The following is an 8,569-nucleotide window of genomic DNA, read 5'->3' on the forward strand; positions in this document are numbered from 1 at the left end:
GCTTTGAGTTGCAAGTAATAGAAAATATAATTAAACTGACTTTAACACAATAGTTGCACGGTTTACAAAACTAAGCATTACGTTCTGCAGGTTGATAGGGCTCGGGTGAGGTTTGATCATGGATCTATCTCCATGTCTCGTTTTTGTTTGGCTCTGTCCTCCTTCATCTTGACTACATTCTCTTGCTAATTTCTCTTAGGTAGTGAAATGGCTGCAGCAGCTTCAGGTGTCATGTAGGTACACCATACTGTCCAGGACAAGAGGCGCCCTCAGCTGTTAAACAGAAGTCCTTTCTCATTCCTGCTGGTGGGGCCAGTCACTGTGGCCAGGATGATCAGATTACACTTATGTCCCTTTGGGTCCATCTCTGAAGCTGGTGTGCAGGCCAGTCACACCAAACTATGGCTGGTGCTTAACTGGAAAGAGTGAAAGAATGTGGAAGAGGTCTAGGCTTCAAGGCTTTCTCAGGTTACAGTGCCAAAGAGAAGAGAAACAGTCAGCAGTTGACTCTACCTGAAGATTCTATCTTGAACCAACCACAGTTTGGAAGACCATGATTGGCAAGGCTTGGGTCCCTTGCTCACTCTTGTGGCTACCTGTCAGGAAAGGCCCTCTAACTGATACTTCCTTCCATGTCACATGGATCAGGGAGGAACATTTTCACAATGGGAAGAGGGCAGCTAATGGGTAAAAATAACATTCTCAGTCTGCCTTATATTCTAGTTTTCTTCCCTTTTGTTTGACAAGTCGTTGATGTCTCCCAGACATGATATTATATCCCCAGGCATGGATTTTAAGGATAGACTCATAATGTGCACTAGTGTGTTTTTAAAACACTGTGAGAACAACACATGGAATTTATGTCTAAGTGTATCTGGCAATTAATACTGTTTGGATATATTATATACTACAGGCTTGCTGAGTACAATTCATGAATCATTCTGTGGTGTACATGTTCCTTAACATATGTCCAAATTTTAGTTCTTAGCACAATGTTTCATCCCACCCTTTTTTCCCCCACAGCATATAAACAAAGAACTTATCAGAGAAGCCAGAGACAGAAGATGGCCTCTCTCATTTTATTCTCTTAAGAATTTCTCTTTGCCCAGAATGAAAGGTGAGTACCATTCAGATTCTGGCCGTTGGTTCATATTAAACCATCCCTAGAGATCCTTACTGAGCATCTTTGTGGTTTCTGAAAAGCTTCCCCAGGTAATCTTGATAATTAGCTGTTTTTGGAAACCTCTGAGAAAGGATGCCTATGTTCTCTTCAACGTATTTAGAGCCCAGTGTGTAGATGGCAGAGTGTTAGCCTCTTCGGTCTGAGGAGTCAGGAAGTCTTTTATGGGAGACACTTAGAAAATCCCTTTGATGGGGGCCTGTGTTTCTTAGCATCACTATGGTTTTTAGCATCACAGTTTTGCTTCTAATGGAAATGGGTGCCATTGTCTGACTTTAGAGCTGGTCTATCCTTCTCTGGCCAGGTTCTCTGGCCACAGATTAGATCTGTGTCAAGGAGGAACACAAGTGACTTTGGCAGAATTCCTACCTAAACCTTCCTCTTTGTTTAGAGATCATGCTCATTTGCTCTTTATGCTTCTAAAGAAAGAAGCCTGTCCCACCCCTCTATGTCCCAGCGGATGTAACTGAGTGATAGGATGTCATAATGGGGCCATAGTTTCTTTCCCATGAAAAGTAATAAACAAGGGTGAGAACAATTCCCATCTCCTCACATGGAACACTGCCCAGGAAGCTTAGTTCACGTAGGTCCAGCTACAAGTTGTAGCAGTTCTTTTGCCCTATGTTCCTCAAAACTAGTTGGTAAGTTCTCAAGTCCAGGACTCTGAGTGGCTGGAAGAATCCACCTGTGGAGGCAGGGCAGCGGCAGGATGAGTGAGTCTGTATCAGTGCTGTCCAACGGATATACAATGCAAGCCACCAATGTCAGCCACAGGAATTTTAAGTTTTCTAATAACCACATTAAAAAAATAAATAAACATTACTTGGCATTGGGTTTAATAGGGATTAAAGGGAAAGTGCAATCTTTTGACTGATCTTTTCCATGATTACTTGCAATTTTTGCTTCACTTTGATGAAATGAAGAAAAAATATACAGAAAAGTTCTGGTCTGGAGAAAGGAGGCAAATCATAGCCCAGCAGATGATAAGACAGAGCCCTGGTACCTCCTGGTACCACAGAGAGAAGAGAAAAACTGCAGAGAGGAACAGACTGTATGTTGTTTCTACAGCTTGCAGTGAAGGCCGCGGTAGGGTATCATTAGTGAATTGGAAGGAAGTATAGTGGGAAGATATAAGTTACACAGATCCGAAAATTAAGATCCACAAAGATTTATTTTATAAAACTGTCTGAGCTGTAGGAGATTAAATAATATTTGGAATATTTTATATTTGTATTATGAGGGCATGCTCAGATAAAAAATACTTATTTTCAACTCTAGGTGACATCAAAGATTATTTTTTAAGGATTTAAGTCTAAGGAGAAGCAGCATCCCTGCACGGTTAAGCGTAAAAATAACAATCTCTTTGCTATGATGTTATTCTTGTCATATTTTCTTGGGTGGTAAATTGAATGTCTAGGTTTGTATAAATTAATATACTCAACAAAGATTTGCATGAATTTTCAAACTCAATTAAAAATGAAGTATGGAGCTCAATACTAATTCAAATACCTAGAAATGGCAATAAACTCCGTTTAGGCAGTGTCGGCTCTAAGTGTCATTAAAAGAGAACATTGCGCAATGTACCCCTACTTCCAGGAGAGGAGATTTGGCAAAAAAATATCAGGTATCTCTTAAATTAAACAAAAATTTCCAAAAAGTATCTGCCTGTTCCGGGGGAGTATGAAAATGGGTTAGGTTCAAAATGTATTGCTAAAGGAACTACGGGATAAGAGGAAATTAAATGCTGAGCCGTAGCATGATTAGTTTCCTCACACCTCTTTCGGTTGCTGTCTTACAGGATTGTGTGGTCTGGAAGATTTAGAGAAATAATAAAGTTAAAGAAATGGTACACCATTACTTTGGATTTTTCCAGTGTTCTATGATTAGTGTGCTGGTTGATGTGAAGGCATTTTTCTTTAAATAAATGCCCATATGGAACTAAATAACATCATCTTTTGATAGCTGCAATTCATCTGCTCAGTTAGTAAATGGGTGCAGACACCCTGAGGTACCATTCCATTTCTGCTCTTTTCTTCTCCAAGGCCTACATTTGCTGTGACTGAGGTATCAGAGGGTGGATGCTCCTTTCTTATTTGCCATCCCAAACTCTGGCATAGATTGGTACGTATACAAGACACAGCATTTGCTTTTATTAAGTGGAAATATTTCATTTATTCTTCTCACTCAGAATATTTGCTGAGTACCTAGTGTGGATCAGGAACCATGCGGGGTGCTGGAGGATATAAAAATGAATAAGATAAATCCTACCGTTGAGAAGCTCGTAGTCTTGCTGAGGGCAAAACACAGATGAGCTATGATTACAATGTGAGGTGAAAAGTGTGATAGCAAAGGACTTCGGGAACATTTCCTACCAGGCAGGACCAACTACTGTTCCTATTAGAACACTTTAAGGTGATAGCATCATGTTTCTTCAGCACTCCATTCTAAAACCCCATTGTGCATTAACTTGTATGAGCTGGACAACTGAAAGAAGGAAGTGGACATTATAGGAATTTGTACACATTTCCAATAGAATTGGAATAATTTGGGGGCATCACATAGTGAAGCAGGCTTAGAAAGGGTGATGGTACAGACAGCGCTGGCAGCCAAGAGGTACTTTTTATTTATTTAAGTAGAATTTATTTTTATAGCAGTTTTACGTTCACAGAAATATTGAGCAGAATGACCAAGATTTCCCATATACTCCCTGCCCCTTCCACGATGCGCAGTCTCCCCCATAATCACCATCCCCTGCATTTGTTATAACCGATGCATTTGTTATAACCGANGGAATGACCAAGATTTCCCATATACTCCCTGCCCCTTCCACGATGCGCAGTCTCCCCCATAATCACCATCCCCTGCATTTGTTATAACCGATGCATTTGTTATAACCGATGCATTTGTTATAACCGATGAGCCTACATACACACACCACTATCACCTATCACCCCGAGTCCATAATTTACATTAGGGTTTGCTCTTGGTGTTGTCCAGCAAATGGTGTTTTAAAGGAGCTCAAAATTAAGGAGAATAACCAGGTGGGGTGTTGAGCAGACAAGGAGGGAGACATCTGTTTCACAACATTAACTAAGACCAGTCATGACTTCGTTACTTGGCTTTGTTTTCCTACCACATGCTCCTCAAGCATAAGGAGAAGCTTAATAGAGTCAGGAAACAGGTCTTTTAGAGAGCAGTGAGTTCAATGGCTGCACACTCATTAATATTCATGGTCAATGCAATGATGAATATGGTGTACTTGGAGTCTTGTAGGTTGACTAAGACCAAGTGGAGCCAGGGTACAACTCATTACTCTGAAAATTGATAATTGAAGGAAAATAATTAAGTATTCATGTTAGCTTTCTGGTATAAACTATTTTTCAGGGTAATCAAATGGTATTAGTGGATGAGGGAAAGTTTTTCTGTATGAAAGAATTTCAGCTAATAAATGCAGAAGGAATAATAGAATTGGAAAAAATCACCAGTTCACAAGCTCTAACGAAATAAGTGATGCAGATAATGGTCATCAACAGTTGCAAGAATTATTAGACGAAGTGTTGACGGGAAGTGTTGAATATTCTGATCAATTCTAGCATCATTAAAAGTGAAAACACCAAGTAAGAAGTGACTCCTGTTATGATGCAGGATAAAGTGCACGGCACCAGGTGTGGGGTATATATGTCAAAAATTCAAACCTGGAACTAATTAACATTAATTAGGTTATTGAATTAGGAATCTAACTTTCAACTCATAAGAGATACTGAGGATAGACCCACTAAGAAACATCTGGTGAAGGCCATTAGCCAAAACCAGGATGTGGGACCTTTTCTATGTTAACTAACCAGTTTTGAGTTTTAAATAGACTTTTCCCCAAGGGTGAATACTTTGAGTAAACTGACTCTAGGAAAGCTGACTGCGCTCCTATAGGCACGTGTATTTAAGAAATTGTTAATGGTGGTGCACCAAGATAAATTCCAAGTTTTACAAGTGGAAATTAGTAAATTGCAGAGTCTCAACTTGTGGGCAGATTCATCTGCTAACAGATTCTGCTCACAAACTGGCTGTTGGATTCCTGGCTTCGGGTCAGAAATCAGTGTTGGGACAAGGAAGAAACTTGATACATGTCCTGCATGCATTGGTTATTCTGTCTTTTGACCAGATTAGTCTCTTGCCAATGTATTAACCTAACATCTCTGGTGAAATAAAGAGACTGAAGCGAACAGCTTAAAAATGGCAGAAAAACAGTTAAAACAAATATTCAAACTTAATATTTGATCTTGATATTAAGGTCATGACCCAATGGAGTCTATCAATTAGGATATGTTTCAGCTCTAGTGATTGAGAAATGATAGCAGTTCAAACAAAGAAATAAGAGGTCTGGAGTTAGGCCACTCAGGGCTGGTATAGCAGCCCTCTGGTCTCCTTCTTTTATGTCTCATGTTGGTTTGAACCCTTGGGAGTTACCTGGATGAAATTCACAACCGGCCTCCATACACGGAAGGCAAGGAGAGACTCAAGAAAAGGCAGACCGTTCCATGTTGATAGGTGGCAGTTCTAATTAGCAAGGGAACCTACCTATGAGGCTTGTCTTGTGTGCTGCAAGATGAATAGATCTTTGCACTTGCCAGCCAGAATCTTAAAAGTTTTACATAGAGACCTTAATGGATTCAATCATGTTTAAAAGAGTATAAATCTGTTGTGTGTACTATTTTAAATGCTTTTGGGAAACACTACTGGTCCTTGTTATTGTATGTAATTTTAAATGTGTATTACATCCATTTTGATGACTTCATGGTCCATTATTTTGCTACGAGCTCTTGTGTGATTTACTGATAAATATGTTGAGTCCTCATTAACTTCACTATTGTTCCTTTCTCATCCTGTCTCCATGTATGGCCTATTAGGGCAGAACAATAACATTTATAAGTCAAAGGTTGTTTAATAGCTGAGTAGCACTGTCATAAATTCTAGTCTAGGAAATCATAAGTGAGGCTGGCAAACTGGCAATGGTCTGGTTTACAGCTTGATTTATTTTGCATCCCTTTATGTCATAGATCAATTCTCGCAAGAAAGTGCATACACGGAGGAGGGTTGGGGGCCGTCTTGGTAGACTTCCAATCTTTGAACTCTCATGGGTAGGGGTCTCCTTAGCCTTACTCTGAAAAGCTCCATTTATGATTGATATGACTCAGGATTTTAAGTTATCCAAGAGGGCTTCTGTGAGTACAGTTTTCTATGCAGAACTATGCAGGGTTCTCCTGTCCATAAGTATCACATATCATGGTGATGTATTTCGTGAATTTTGATTTGTTATGTCAAAACCTGAGTTATTCTCCCAAGCCAGACTTTTTTAAAGATTTTATTTTTTTATTTGAGAGACAGAGATAGTGACAAAGATAGTGAGAGGAGAGGAGAGGGAGAAGCAGGCTCCCCACTGAGCAGGGAGCCTGACTCAGGGCTCGATCCCAGGACCCTGGGATTATGACTTGAGCTGATGGCAGATGCTTAGCCAACTGAGCCACCCAGGTGCCCCCAAACTCTTTTTTATTATTATTTATGCATCACGGCTTTATTTGAAAGAACTGATGGACTCCATAGACATGTGCAATGAAGTGCCATCTATATACATCATGTTGTAGTGAGCAAAGCACTGGCTTTCAGGCGTGAGCACCAGAGAGACTAAGTGTCCCCCCTTCTGGACTTCGTGACTCTGGGCAACTGTGATTGTTGAGCCTCTGAGCCTCAGGTTGTTCCATACCAGATTCTGTTTTGATAGCTCGATATTAACTACTTGCCAGTTGCTGTCTTAAGCACTGAAGGACGACCATGAACAAGATAAAGGCAGTTTTGGCCTCTATAAAAGTTGGCGTTGAGGTCGCAAATTCCATTGCTGTCACAGGTCAGGCAGGGAACACAGATGCCTGAAGAGGAGGGAAAGTAAAACGCTCAAGGAGAGACAGGGACTGTGGCTGAATTGAGGCCGTAGCTCATCCGAAGGTATTTAGATTCAAAAAAGTTTTGAAACCCTGGCTAGTCCTGATGATACCCCTGCTTTATGGGTTGATTGTTTTAGCAGTCTGTTTTACAGCCCTGCTTGGACTGTGGTGGAAAACAGCAGTTAGTGTGCTCACAGGCAACGTCCCTGCCTGGGTGCCCTAACCTAGTCATTGAGAGCAGGGCTATGGAGGTCACCCTGTTTGGATCCCTACTTTGCTATCTGTCCAGCTGTGGTCACTTGCTCAATTAAATGACTTTGGGCAAGTCACTAATCTCCATGTGTCTCAGTTTTCTCCTCTCCAGCATGAGAAAAATAATAGATTTGGTGGCCTTGCAGTTAATTGAGTTAATACATGTAAAACAGAACAGTACCTGCCACAAAATATGCACTCAATAAATATTAGGTATTATTATGGGACTGCATAGGAAAAGGACTCCTTAAGAAAGCTTTACAGGGTGAGTTAGAAACAGTATGGATAAAACACTGGCAGTTAGAGAGTGCCTTCTGCATGGCTATCACATCTCAAGTTCGATGGGAATGGCTAGACATAAATATAAATGGATTATTGAAACATTTCTACTTTTGCTAGAGTAACATTGTGACGGTTAACTTTATGTGTCAACTTGGCTGGGCCATGGTGCCCAGATATGTGGTGAAACGTTATTCTAGATGTTTCTGTGAGGGTGATTTTAGATATTTCTATTTAAATCAGCAGACTTTGAGAAAAGCAGATTGCCCTTCACAGCACAAATAGGCCTCACTCATCCAATGAATTGAAGGCCTGAACAGTACAAAAGACTGACCTCCCGAGAGCAAGCGGGCATTCTGCAGCATTTGCCTTTGTAGTTCATCAGCAACTGGCTCTTCCTGGATCCATGGCACAAGGCTTTGGGTTTGAACTGCAGCTGTCTTTGGAGTCTCCAGCCTGCTGCCTGCCTCCGCCATTTGATTTTGGACTTTTCAAACCTCCATAGTCACATGAGCCAGTTCTTTAAAATAAACCCCCCCCCCCCCGGTCTCTCTCTCACTTTATATAAATATATGCACACCTTATTGGTTCTGTTTCTCTGGAGAAGCCTAATACAAATACTTTGGTTGGCAAGATACTGGCCCCCCAAAATGACCACCATGTCCCTATCTCCAGAACATGTTACATTACGTGGCAAAGGAGAATTAAGTTTGCAGTTAGAATTTAATTTGCTAATTAGCTGACCTTAAGATAGGAAGTTGTGATACTGTGATTTATAATAAGAACTATACGTTTGGTCTTTGTCCCTGTTTCTTTTTTTTTTTTTAATNTTAAAAAAAACCCCCCCCCCCCCCCGGTCTCTCTCTCACTTTATATAAATATATGCACACCTTATTGGTTCTGTTTCTCTGGAGAAGCCTAA

This window comes from Ailuropoda melanoleuca, chromosome 2 (genome assembly GCF_002007445.2).
Source record: "Ailuropoda melanoleuca isolate Jingjing chromosome 2, ASM200744v2, whole genome shotgun sequence".
Classification (NCBI taxonomy): domain Eukaryota; kingdom Metazoa; phylum Chordata; class Mammalia; order Carnivora; family Ursidae; genus Ailuropoda; species Ailuropoda melanoleuca.